The 12,830-nt window shown below is 60.7% G+C and overlaps 1 long non-coding RNA gene across 1 annotated transcript in view; it reads left to right on the top strand.

Moving 5' to 3' along the window:
• The window catches only part of LOC146858940 (uncharacterized), a 263,950-nt gene that overhangs the window by 197,123 nt on the left and 53,997 nt on the right, over positions 1 to 12,830 (top strand). The window lies entirely within an intron of this gene.

Here is a 12,830-nt window from a genome sequence, read left to right as displayed (position 1 = left end):
GTCAGCCAGGTCCCGCGGTGGGGGCCGATCAGGATCTTCGGGCGCGAATGCGCAGCCCTCTCAGGGGCACTCGCCTCGATGCCGCCCAGACCTCGTCCCTCCACGCGGGCGTCGGGTCCGCCACTGGCCGCCAAACCTCCGCCCTCGCCTCAAGGTCTGTCCGGTCCGGTCGCTCTCCGCCCGGGGCCCTCCTGTCACTTGAGGCCCCGGTCTACAGCGCCAAGGTAGGCCGCAAATCTCCGGGCCTCACCGATCCCGTCCCGGGCGTCAGAGAGACTCGGGAGTCGGATCAGGCGGCGTCGCTTTGTCTCCGCTGTCTGCTCAGGGACCCTGGGGCCGGATCGCCTCACGGATGGTGTACGGATGTCAGGGGAGTCGATCTCACCCTCGGAGCCCAACTAGGCTGCGGCCATCTTGCTTGGCTGCAAGCCACGCCCCCGTCTTTTTTTTTTTAATGGTCTAAATCCGTTCAGTTGTTGCTGAGAAATTAAAAGAATAAAAGTTTTGATATCTGAGGCAGCGGTGGGTTCACGCACCCTCCCGACCGCGGGCTTCACTGTGATTGGGTGCCACGACCACGAGCTTCACTGTGATTGGCTGCCAACACTGCAAACCAGGAAGTGTTGGCAGCCATCTTGTGACTCGGTAGAACCAAGTTACAAGAAAACAGTTGAAAAAAGATTAAAAGAGAAGAAAAGGGGGCAGGGTAAAAACACCCTGACCCCCTAGTCCTGCTCACGGGGGTCTCACAAGGACCCCCAGGCCTACAAATTATTAATTTTTTTATAAAAAAAAGTCAGAATGCGCGCTGGGTGCCGAATCCGGACAAAAAAAATAAAAAATTAAGGAAGTGGGGTCTCCGTCACCTGCTCCACGTCCGCGGCCCTGGCGGACATTTTCTGGAAGTCCGCGCGAAGCAGAGACACGTCCGCGGAAATCGACCCCACAGTGGACTGTACTTGCATCAAGGCAGCCATAATGTCTTCCAGCGTTACCTTCAGCGTTTCCTTGTCCGCCGCCATCTTCTCGGCGCGTCCGCCGCAGTCCGGCAATGCGGAGGAGTCCTTGGTATAGGCGAATTTGTCCAGCTTGCCTTGCGGGTGCCCTCTGGCTCCCTTCCCGCTCATTGCCCCGGCAGGTGATGTCCCCAGACTCGCCCTCCCGCGGACCGCCAGGGAGTCAGCGAAGCAGGCCGCCCCGATCAGGCGACGATCTACTCAGGCAGCCCAGGAAACGTTCTCCGCCCCAGGTCGCTCACCTGGGGTCAGCACGGAGCGGCAGCGGCGGCGTCCCAATCGCGGCGGAGTCCGGCACAGGGCAGGGCCATAGCTCTCAATCCTCCCCACCGGTCCCAGCGAGTAGCGGTCGGTCCGGGGAGCCTCACCGGCGCCAGGCAACAGCACCAGAAGTCGTGTCCCAGGCACCCAGGGATGAGCGGCAGATTTCGCGCCTCAGCTCCGACACGTCAGCCAGGTCCCGCGGTGGGGGCCGATCAGGATCTTCGGGCGCGAATGCGCAGCCCTCTCAGGGGCACTCGCCTCGATGCCGCCCAGACCTCGTCCCTCCACGCGGGCGTCGGGTCCGCCACTGGCCGCCAAACCTCCGCCCGCGCCTCAAGGTCTGTCCGGTCCGGTCGCGCTCCGCCCGGGGCCCTCCTGTCACTTGAGGCCCCGGTCTACAGCGCCAAGGTAGGCCGCAAATCTCCGGGCCTCGCCGATCCCGTCCCGGGCAACAGAGAGACTCGGGAGTCGGATCAGGCGGCGTCGCTTTGTCTCCGCTGTCTGCTCAGGGACCCTGGGTCCGGATCGCCTCACGGATGGTGTACGGATGTCAGGGGAGTCGATCACACCCTCGGAGCCCAACTAGGCTGCGGCCATCTTGCTTGGCTGCAAGCCACGCCCCGTCTTTTTTTTTTAATGGTGTAAATCCGTTCAGTTGTTGCTGAGAAATTAAAAGAATAAAAGTTTTGATATCTGAGGCAGCGGTGGGTTCACGCACCCTCCCGACCGCGCGCTTCACTGTGATTGGGTGCCACGACCACGAGCTTCACTGTGATTGGCTGCCAACACTGCAAACCAGGAAGTGTTGGCAGCCATCTTGTGACTCGGTAGAACCAAGTTACAAGAAAACAGTTGAAAAAAGATTAAAAGAGAAGAAAAGGGGGCAGGGTAAAAACACCCTAAACCCCTAGTCCTGCTCACGGGGGTCTCACAAGGACCCCCAGGCCTACAAATTATTAATTTTTTTATAAAAAAAAGTCAGAATGCGCGCTGGGTGCCGAATCCGGACAAAAAAAAAATTAAGGAAGTGGGGTCTCCGTCACCTGCTCCACGTCCGCGGCCCTGGCGGACATTTTCTGGAAGTCCGCGCGAAGCAGAGACACGTCCGCGGAAATCGACCCCACAGTGGACTGTACTTACGTCAAGGCAGCCATAATGTCTTCCAGCGTTACCTTCGGCGTTTCCTTGTCCGCCGCCATCTTCTCGGCGCGTCCGCCGCGGTCCGGCAATGCGGAGGAGTCCTTGGTATAGGTGAATTTGTCCAGCTTGCCTTGCGGGTGCCCTCTGGCTCCCTTCCCGCTCATTGCCCCGGCAGGTGATGTCCCCAGACTCGCCCTCCCGCGGACCGCCATGGAGTCAGCGAAGCAGGCCGCCCCGATCAGGCGACGATCTACTCAGGCTGCCCAGGAAACGTTCTCCGCCCCAGGTCGCTCACCTGGGGTCAGCACGGAGCGGCAGCGGCGGCGTCCCAATCGCGGCGGAGTCCGGCACAGGGCAGGGCCACAGCTCTCAATCCTCCCCACCGGTCCCAGCGAGTAGCGGTCGCTCCGGGGAGCCTCACCGGCGCCAGGCAACAGCACCAGAAGTCGTGTCCCAGGCACCCGGGATGAGCGGCAGATTTCGCGCCTCAGCTCCGACACGTCAGCCAGGTCCCGTGGTGGGGGCCGATCAGGATCTTCGGGCGCGGATGCGCAGCCCTCTCAGGGGCACTCGCCTCGATGCCGCCCAGACCTCGTCCCTCCACGCGGGCGTCGGGTCCGCCACTGGCCGCCAAACCTCCGCCCTCGCCTCAAGGTCTGTCCGGTCTGGTCGCGCTCCGCCCGGGGCCCTCCTGTCACTTGAGGCCCCGGTCTACAGCGCCAAGGTAGGCCGCAAATCTCCGGGCCTCGCCGATCCCGTCCCGGGCGTCAGAGAGACTCGGGAGTCGGATCAGGCGGCGTCACTTTGTCTCCGCTGTCTGCTCAGGGACCCTGGGGCCGGATCGCCTCACGGATGGTGTGCGGATGTCAGGGGAGTCGATCTCACCCTCGGAGCCCAACTAGGCTGCGGCCATCTTGCTTGGCTGCAAGCCACGCCCCCGTCTTTTTTTTTTTAATGGTGTAAATCCGTTCAGTTGTTGCTGAGAAATTAAAAGAATAAAAGTTTTGATATCTGAGGCAGCGGTGGGTTCACGCACCCTCCCGACCGCGCGCTTCACTGTGATTGGGTGTCACGACCACGAGCTTCACTGTGATTGGCTGCCAACACTGCAAACCAGGAAGTGTTGGCAGCCATCTTGTGACTCGGTAGAACCAAGTTACAAGAAAACAGTTGAAAAAAGATTAAAAGAGAAGAAAAGGGGGCAGGGTAAAAACACCCTGACCCCCTAGTCCTGCTCACGGTGGTCTCACAAGGACCCCCAGGCCTACAAATTATTAATTTTTTTATAAAAAAAAGTCAGAATGCGCGCTGGGTGCCGAATCCGGACAAAAAAAATAAAAAATTAAGGAAGTGGGGTCTCCGTCACCTGCTCCACGTCCGCGGCCCTGGCGGACATTTTCTGGAAGTCCGCGCGAAGCAGAGACACGTCCGCGGAAATCGACCCCACAGTGGACTGTACTTGCGTCAAGGCAGCCATAATGTCTTCCAGCGTTACCTTCGGCGTTTCCTTGTCCGCCGCCATCTTCTCGGCGCGTCCGCCGCGGTCCGGCAATGCGGAGGAGTCCTTGGTATAGGCGAATTTGTCCAGCTTGCCTTGCGGGTGCCCTCTGGCTCCCTTCCCGCTCATTGCCCCGGCAGGTGATGTCCCCAGACTCGCCCTCCCGCGGACCGCCAGGGAGTCAGCGAAGCAGGCCGCCCCGATCAGGCGACGATCTACTCAGGCAGCCCAGGAAACGTTCTCCGCCCCAGGTCGCTCACCTGGGGTCAGCACGGAGCGGCAGCGGCGGCGTCCCAATCGCGGCGGAGTCCGGCACAGGGCAGGGCCACAGCTCTCAATCCTCCCCACCGGTCCCAGCGAGTAGCGGTCGCTCCGGGGAGCCTCACCGGCGCCAGGCAACAGCACCAGAAGTCGTGTCCCAGGCACCCAGGGATGAGCGGCAGATTTCGCGCCTCAGCTCCGACACGTCAGCCAGGTCCCGCGGTGGGGGCCGATCAGGATCTTCGGGCGCGGATGCGCAGCCCTCTCAGGGGCACTCGCCTCGATGCCGCCCAGACCTCGTCCCTCCACGCGGGCGTCGGGTCCGCCACTGGCCGCCAAACCACCGCCCTCGCCTCAAGGTCTGTCCGGTCCGGTCGCGCTGCGCCCGGGGCCCTCCTGTCACTTGAGGCCCCGGTCTACAGCGCCAAGGTAGGCCGCAAATCTCCGGGCCTCGCCGATCCCGTCCCGGGCGTCAGAGAGACTCGGGAGTCGGATCAGGCGGCGTCGCTTTGTCTCCGCTGTCTGCTCAGGGACCCTGGGGCCGGATCGCCTCACGGATGGTGTACGGATGTCAGGGGAGTCGATCTCACCCTCGGAGCCCAACTAGGCTGCGGCCATCTTGCTTGGCTGCAAGCCACGCCCCCGTCTTTTTTTTTTAATGGTGTAAATCCGTTCAGTTGTTGCTGAGAAATTAAAAGAATAAAAGTTTTGATATCTGAGGCAGCGGTGGGTTCACGCACCCTCCCGACCGCGCGCTTCACTGTGATTGGGTGTCACGACCACGAGCTTCACTGTGATTGGCTGCCAACACTGCAAACCAGGAAGTGTTGGCAGCCATCTTGTGACTCGGTAGAACCAAGTTACAAGAAAACAGTTGAAAAAAGATTAAAAGAGAAGAAAAGGGGGCAGGGTAAAAACACCCTGACCCCCTAGTCCTGCTCACGGGGGTCTCACAAGGACCCCCAGGCCTACAAATTATTCATTTTTTTATAAAAAAAAGTCAGAATGCGCGCTGGGTGCCGAATCCGGACAAAAAAAATAAAAAATGAAGGAAGTGGGGTCTCCGTCACCTGCTCCACGTCCGCGGCCCTGGCGGACATTTTCTGGAAGTCCGCGCGAAGCAGAGACACGTCCGCGGAAATCGACCCCACAGTGGACTGTACTTGCGTCAAGGCAGCCATAATGTCTTCCAGCGTTACCTTCGGCGTTTCCTTGTCCGCCGCCATCTTCTCGGCGCGTCCGCCGCGGTCCGGCAATGCGGAGGAGTCCTTGGTATAGGCGAATTTGTCCAGCTTGCCTTGCGGGTGCCCTCTGGCTCCCTTCCCGCTCATTGCCCCGGCAGGTGATGTCCCCAGACTCGCCCTCCCGCGGACCGCCAGGGAGTCAGCGAAGCAGGCCGCCCCGATCAGGCGACGATCTACTCAGGCAGCCCAGGAAACGTTCTCCGCCCCAGGTCGCTCACCTGGGGTCAGCACGGAGCGGCAGCGGCGGCGTCCCAATCGCGGCGGAGTCCGGCACAGGGCAGGGCCACAGCTCTCAATCCTCCCCACCGGTCCCAGCGAGTAGCGGTCGCTCCGGGGAGCCTCACCGGCGCCAGGCAACAGCACCAGAAGTCGTGTCCCAGGCACCCGGGATGAGCGGCAGATTTCGCGCCTCAGCTCCGACACGTCAGCCAGGTCCCGCGGTGGGGGCCGATCAGGATCTTCGGGCGCGAATGCGCAGCCCTCTCAGGGGCACTCGCCTCGATGCCGCCCAGACCTCGTCCCTCCACGCGGGCGTCGGGTCCGCCACTGGCCGCCAAACCTCCGCCCTCGCCTCAAGGTCTGTCCGGTCCGGTCGCGCTCCGCCCGGGGCCCTCCTGTCACTTGAGGCCCCGCTCTACAGCGCCAAGGTAGGCCGCAAATCTCCGGGCCTCGCCGATCCCGTCCCGGGCGTCAGAGAGACTCGGGAGTCGGATCAGGCGGCGTCGCTTTGTCTCCGCTGTCTGCTCAGGGACCCTGGGGCCGGATCGCCTCACGGATGGTGTACGGATGTCAGGGGAGTCGATTTCACCCTCGGAGCCCAACTAGGCTGCGGCCATCTTGCTTGGCTGCAAGCCACGCCCCCGTCTTTTTTTTTTAATGGTGTAAATCCGTTCAGTTGTTGCTGAGAAATTAAAAGAATAAAAGTTTTGATATCTGAGGCAGCGGTGGGTTCACGCACCCTCCCGACCGCGCGCTTCACTGTGATTGGGTGCCACGACCACGAGCTTCACTGTGATTGGCTGCCAACACTGCAAACCAGGAAGTGTTGGCAGCCATCTTGTGACTCGGTAGAACCAAGTTACAAGAAAACATTTGTAAAGATTAAAAGAGAAGAAAAGGGGGCAGGGTAAAAACACCCTGACCCCCTAGTCCTGCTCACGGGGGTCTCACAAGGACCCCCAGGCCTACAAATTATTCATTTTTTAAAAAAAAAAAAGTCAGAATGCGCGCTGGGTGCCGAATCGGGACAAAAAAAATAAAAAATTAAGGAAGTGGGGTCTCCGTCACCTGCTCCACGTCCGCGGCCCTGGCGGACTTTTTCTGGAAGTCCGCGCGAAGCAGAGACACGTCCGCGGAAATCGACCCCACAGTGGACTGTACTTGCGTCAAGGCAGCCATAATGTCTTCCAGCGTTACCTTCGGCGTTTCCTTGTCCGCCGCCATCTTCTCGGCGCGTCCGCCGCGGTCCGGCAATGCGGAGGAGTCCTTGGTATAGGTGAATTTGTCCAGCTTGCCTTGCGGGTGCCCTCTGGCTCCCTTCCCGCTCATTGCCCCGGCAGGTGATGTCCCCAGACTCGCCCTCCCGCGGACCACCAGGGAGTCAGCGAAGCAGGCCGCCCCGATCAGGCGACGATCTACTCAGGCAGCCCAGGAAACGTTCTCCGCCCCAGGTCGCTCACCTGGGGTCAGCACGGAGCGGCAGCAGCGGCGTCCCAATCGCGGCGGAGTCCGGCACAGGGCAGGGCCACAGCTCTCAATCCTCCCCACCGGTCCCAGCGAGTAGCGGTCGCTCCGGGGAGCCTCACCGGCGCCAGGCAACAGCACCAGAAGTCGTGTCCCAGGCACCCGGGATGAGCGGCAGATTTCGCGCCTCAGCTCCGACACGTCAGCCAGGTCCCGCGGTGGGGGCCGATCAGGATCTTCGGGCGCGAATGCGCAGCCCTCTCAGGGGCACTCGCCTCGATGCCGCCCAGACCTCGTCCCTCCACGCGGGCGTCGGGTCCGCCACTGGCCGCCAAACCTCCGCCCTCGCCTCAAGGTCTGTCCGGTCCGGTCGCGCTCCGCCCGGGGCCCTCCTGTCACTTGAGGCCCCGGTCTACAGCGCCAAGGTAGGCCGCAAATCTCCGGGCCTCGCCGATCCCGTCCCGGGCGTCAGAGAGACTCGGGAGTCGGATCAGGCGGCGTCGCTTTGTCTCCGCTGTCTGCGCAGGGACCCTGGGGCCGGATCGCCTCACGGATGGTGTACGGATGTCAGGGGAGTCGATCACACCCTCGGAGCCCAACTAGGCTGCGGCCATCTTGCTTGGCTGCAAGCCACGCCCCCGTCTTTTTTTTTTAATGGTGTAAATCCGTTCAGTTGTTGCTGAGAAATAAAAAGAATAAAAGTTTTGATATCTGAGGCAGCGGTGGGTTCACGCACCCTCCCGACCGCGCGCTTCACTGTGATATGGTGCCACGACCACGAGCTTCACTGTGATTGGCTGCCAACACTGCAAACCAGGAAGTGTTGGCAGCCATCTTGTGACTCGGTAGAACCAAGTTACAAGAAAACAGTTGAAAAAAGATTAAAAGAGAAGAAAAGGGGGCAGGGTAAAAACACCCTGACCCCCTAGTCCTGCTCACGGGGGTCTCACAAGGACCCCCAGGCCTACAAATTATTAATTTTTTTATAAAAAAAAGTCAGAATGCGCGCTGGGTGCCGAATCCGGACAAAAAAAAAAAAATTAAGGAAGTAGGGTCTCCGTCACCTGCTCCACGTCCGCGGCCCTGGCGGACATTTTCTGGAAGTCCGCGCGAAGCAGAGACACGTCCGCGGAAATCGACCCCACAGTGGACTGTACTTGCGTCAAGGCAGCCATAATGTCTTCCAGCGTTACCTTCGGCGTTTCCTTGTCCGCCGCCATCTTCTCGGCGCGTCCGCCGCGGTCCGGCAATGCGGAGGAGTCCTTGGTATAGGCGAATTTGTCCAGCTTGCCTTGCGGGTGCCCTCTGGCTCCCTTCCCGCTCATTGCCCCGGCAGGGGATGTCCCCAGACTCGCCCTCCCGCGGACCGCCAGGGAGTCAGCGAAGCAGGCCGCCCCGATCAGGCGACGATCTACTCAGGCAGCCCAGGAAATGTTCTCCGCCCCAGGTCACTCACCTGGGGTCAGCACGGAGCGGCAGCGGCGGCGTCCCAATCGCGGCGGAGTCCGGCACAGGGCAGGGCCACAGCTCTCAATCCTCCCCACCGGTCCCAGCGAGTAGCGGTCGCTCCGGGGAGACTCACCGGCGCCAGGCAACAGCACCAGAAGTCGTGTCCCAGGCACCCGGGATGAGCGGCAGATTTCGCGCCTCAGCTCCGACACGTCAGCCAGGTCCCGCGGTGGGGGCCGATCAGGATCTTCGGGCGCGGATGCGCAGCCCTCTCAGGGGCACTCGCCTCGATGCCGCCCAGACCTCGTCCCTCCACGCGGGCGTCGGGTCCGCCACTGGCCGCCAAACCTCCGCCCTCGCCTCAAGGTCTGTCCGGTCCGGTCGCGCTGCGCCCGGGGCCCTCCTGTCACTTGAGGCCCCGGTCTACAGCGCCAAGGTAGGCCGCAAATCTCCGGGCCTCGCCGATCCTGTCCCGGGCGTCAGAGAGACTCGGGAGTCGGATCAGGCGGCGTCGCTTTGTCTCCGCTGTCTGCTCAGGGACCCTGGGGCCGGATCGCCTCACGGATGGTGTACGGATGTCAGGGGAGTCGATCTCACCCTCGGAGCCCAACTAGGCTGCGGCCATCTTGCTTGGCTGCAAGCCACGCCCCCGTCTTTTTGTTTTTAATGGTGTAAATCCGTTCAGTTGTTGCTGAGAAATTAAAAGAATAAAAGTTTTGATATCTGAGGCAGCGGTGGGTTCACGCACCCTCCCGACCGCGCGCTTCACTGTGATTGGGTGTCACGACCACGAGCTTCACTGTGATTGGCTGCCAACACTGCAAACCAGGAAGTGTTGGCAGCCATCTTGTGACTCGGTAGAACCAAGTTACAAGAAAACAGTTGAAAAAAGATTAAAAGAGAAGAAAAGGGGGCAGGGTAAAAACACCCTGACCCCCTAGTCCTGCTCACGGGGGTCTCACAAGGACCCCCAGGCCTACAAATTATTCATTTTTTTATAAAAAAAAGTCAGAATGCGCGCTGGGTGCCGAATCCGGACAAAAAAAATAAAAAATTAAGGAAGTGGGGTCTCCGTCACCTGCTCCACGTCCGCGGCCCTGGCGGACATTTTCTGGAAGTCCGCGCGAAGCAGAGACACGTCCGCGGAAATCGACCCCACAGTGGACTGTACTTGCGTCAAGGCAGCCATAATGTCTTCCAGCGTTACCTTCGGCGTTTCCTTGTCCGCCGCCATCTTCTCGGCGCGTCCGCCGCGGTCCGGCAATGCGGAGGAGTCCTTGGTATAGGCGAATTTGTCCAGCTTGCCTTGCGGGTGCCCTCTGGCTCCCTTCCCGCTCATTGCCCCGGCAGGTGATGTCCCCAGACTCGCCCTCCCACGGACCGCCAGGGAGTCAGCGAAGCAGGCCGCCCCGATCAGGCGACGATCTACTCAGGCAGCCCAGGAAACGTTCTCCGCCCAAGGTCGCTCACCTGGGGTCAGCACGGAGCGGCAGCGGCGGCGTCCCAATCGCGGCGGAGTCCGGCACAGGGCAGGGCCACAGCTCTCAATCCTCCCCACCGGTCCCAGCGAGTAGCGGTCGCTCCGGGAAGCCTCACCGGCGCCAGGCAACAGCACCAGAAGTCGTGTCCCAGGCACCCGGGATGAGCGGCAGATTTCGCGCCTCAGCTCCGACACGTCAGCCAGGTCCCGCGGTGGGGGCCGATCAGGATCTTCGGGCGCGAATGCGCAGCCCTCTCAGGGGCACTCGCCTCGATGCCGCCCAGACCTCGTCCCTCCACGCGGGCGTCGGGTCCGCCACTGGCCGCCAAACCTCCGCCTTCGCCTCAAGGTCTGTCCGGTCCGGTCGCGTCCGCCCGGGGCCCTCCTGTCACTTGAGGCCCCGGTCTACAGCGCCAAGGTAGGCCGCAAATCTCCGGGCCTCGCCGATCCCATCCCGGGCGTCAGAGAGACTCGGGAGTCGGATCAGGCGGCGTCGCTTTGTCTCCGCTGTCTGCTCAGGGACCCTGGGGCCGGATCGCCTCACGGATGGTGTACGGATGTCAGGGGAGTCGATCACACCCTTGGAGCCCAACTAGGCTGCGGCCATCTTGCTTGGCTGCAAGCCACGCCCCCGTCTTTTTTTTTTAATGGTGTAAATCCGTTCAGTTGTTGCTGAGAAATTAAAAGAATAAAAGTTTTGATATCTGAGGCAGCGGTGGGTTCACGCACCCTCCCGACCGCGCGCTTCACTGTGATATGGTGCCACGACCACGAGCTTCACTGTGATTGGCTGCCAACACTGCAAACCAGGAAGTGTTGGCAGCCATCTTGTGACTCGGTAGAACCAAGTTACAAGAAAACAGTTGAAAAAAGATTAAAAGAGAAGAAAAGGGGGCAGGGTAAAAACACCCTGACCCCCTAGTCCTGCTCACGGGGGTCTCACAAGGACCCCCAGGCCTACAAATTATTAATTTTTTTATAAAAAAAAGTCAGAATGCGCGCTGGGTGCCGAATCCGGACAAAAAAAAAAAAATTAAGGAAGTAGGGTCTCCGTCACCTGCTCCACGTCCGCGGCCCTGGCGGACATTTTCTGGAAGTCCGCGCGAAGCAGAGACACGTCCGCGGAAATCGACCCCACAGTGGACTGTACTTGCGTCAAGGCAGCCATAATGTCTTCCAGCGTTACCTTCGGCGTTTCCTTGTCCGCCGCCATCTTCTCGGCGCGTCCGCCGCGGTCCGGCAATGCGGAGGAGTCCTTGGTATAGGCGAATTTGTCCAGCTTGCCTTGCGGGTGCCCTCTGGCTCCTTTCCCGCTCATTGCCCCGGCAGGGAATGTCCCCAGACTCGCCCTCCTGCGGACCGCCAGGGAGTCAGCGAAGCAGGCCGCCCCAATCAGGCGACGATCTACTCAGGCAGCTCAGGAAACGTTCTCCGCCCCAGGTCGCTCACCTGGGGTCAGCACGGAGCGGCAGCGGCGGCGTCCCAATCGCGGCGGAGTCCGGCACAGGGCAGGGCCACAGCTCTCAATCCTCCCCACCGGTCCCAGCGAGTAGCGGTCGCTCCGGGGAGACTCACCGGCGCCAGGCAACAGCACCAGAAGTCGTGTCCCAGGCACCCGGGATGAGCGGCAGATTTCGCGCCTCAGCTCCGACACGTCAGCCAGGTCCCGCGGTGGGGGCCGATCAGGATCTTCGGGCGCGGATGCGCAGCCCTCTCAGGGGCACTCGCCTCGATGCCGCCCAGACCTCGTCCCTCCACGCGGGCGTCGGGTCCGCCACTGGCCGCCAAACCTCCGCCCTCGCCTCAAGGTCTGTCCGGTCCGGTCGCGCTGCGCCCGGGGCCCTCCTGTCACTTGCGGCCCCGGTCTACAGCGCCAAGGTAGGCCGCAAATCTCCGGGCCTCGCCGATCCTGTCCCGGGCGTCAGAGAGACTCGGGAGTCGGATCAGGCGGCGTCGCTTTGTCTCCGCTGTCTGCTCAGGGACCCTGGGGCCGGATCGCCTCACGGATGGTGTACGGATGTCAGGGGAGTCGATCTCACCCTCGGAGCCCAACTAGGCTGCGGCCATCTTGCTTGGCTGCAAGCCACGCCCCCGTCTTTTTGTTTTTAATGGTGTAAATCCGTTCAGTTGTTGCTGAGAAATTAAAAGAATAAAAGTTTTGATATCTGAGGCAGCGGTGGGTTCACGCACCCTCCCGACCGCGCGCTTCACTGTGATTGGGTGTCACGACCACGAGCTTCACTGTGATTGGCTGCCAACACTGCAAACCAGGAAGTGTTGGCAGCCATCTTGTGACTCGGTAGAACCAAGTTACAAGAAAACAGTTGAAAAAAGATTAAAAGAGAAGAAAAGGGGGCAGGGTAAAAACACCCTGACCCCCTAGTCCTGCTCACGGGGGTCTCACAAGGACCCCCAGGCCTACAAATTATTCATTTTTTTATAAAAAAAAGTCAGAATGCGCGCTGGGTGCCGAATCCGGACAAAAAAAATAAAAAATTAAGGAAGTGGGGTCTCCGTCACCTGCTCCACGTCCGCGGCCCTGGCGGACATTTTCTGGAAGTCCGCGCGAAGCAGAGACACGTCCGCGGAAATCGACCCCACAGTGGACTGTACTTGCGTCAAGGCAGCCATAATGTCTTCCAGCGTTACCTTCGGCGTTTCCTTTTCCGCCGCCATTGTGAGAAGTTGGCCTGATATGTAGTGCTCACTATTCTAGTGATCACTGTGTATCATTCCAAACGACCCTTATTGATGATTGGTTGTAAGTCAACCTTTTAGACCAGCTATCCTAGTAG

This window comes from Triturus cristatus, chromosome 3_2 (genome assembly GCF_964204655.1).
Source record: "Triturus cristatus chromosome 3_2, aTriCri1.1, whole genome shotgun sequence".
In the NCBI taxonomy this organism is placed as follows: domain Eukaryota; kingdom Metazoa; phylum Chordata; class Amphibia; order Caudata; family Salamandridae; genus Triturus; species Triturus cristatus.
Note: the sequence above shows the minus strand (reverse complement) of the source record. Positions and strands in the feature narration are given on the sequence as shown.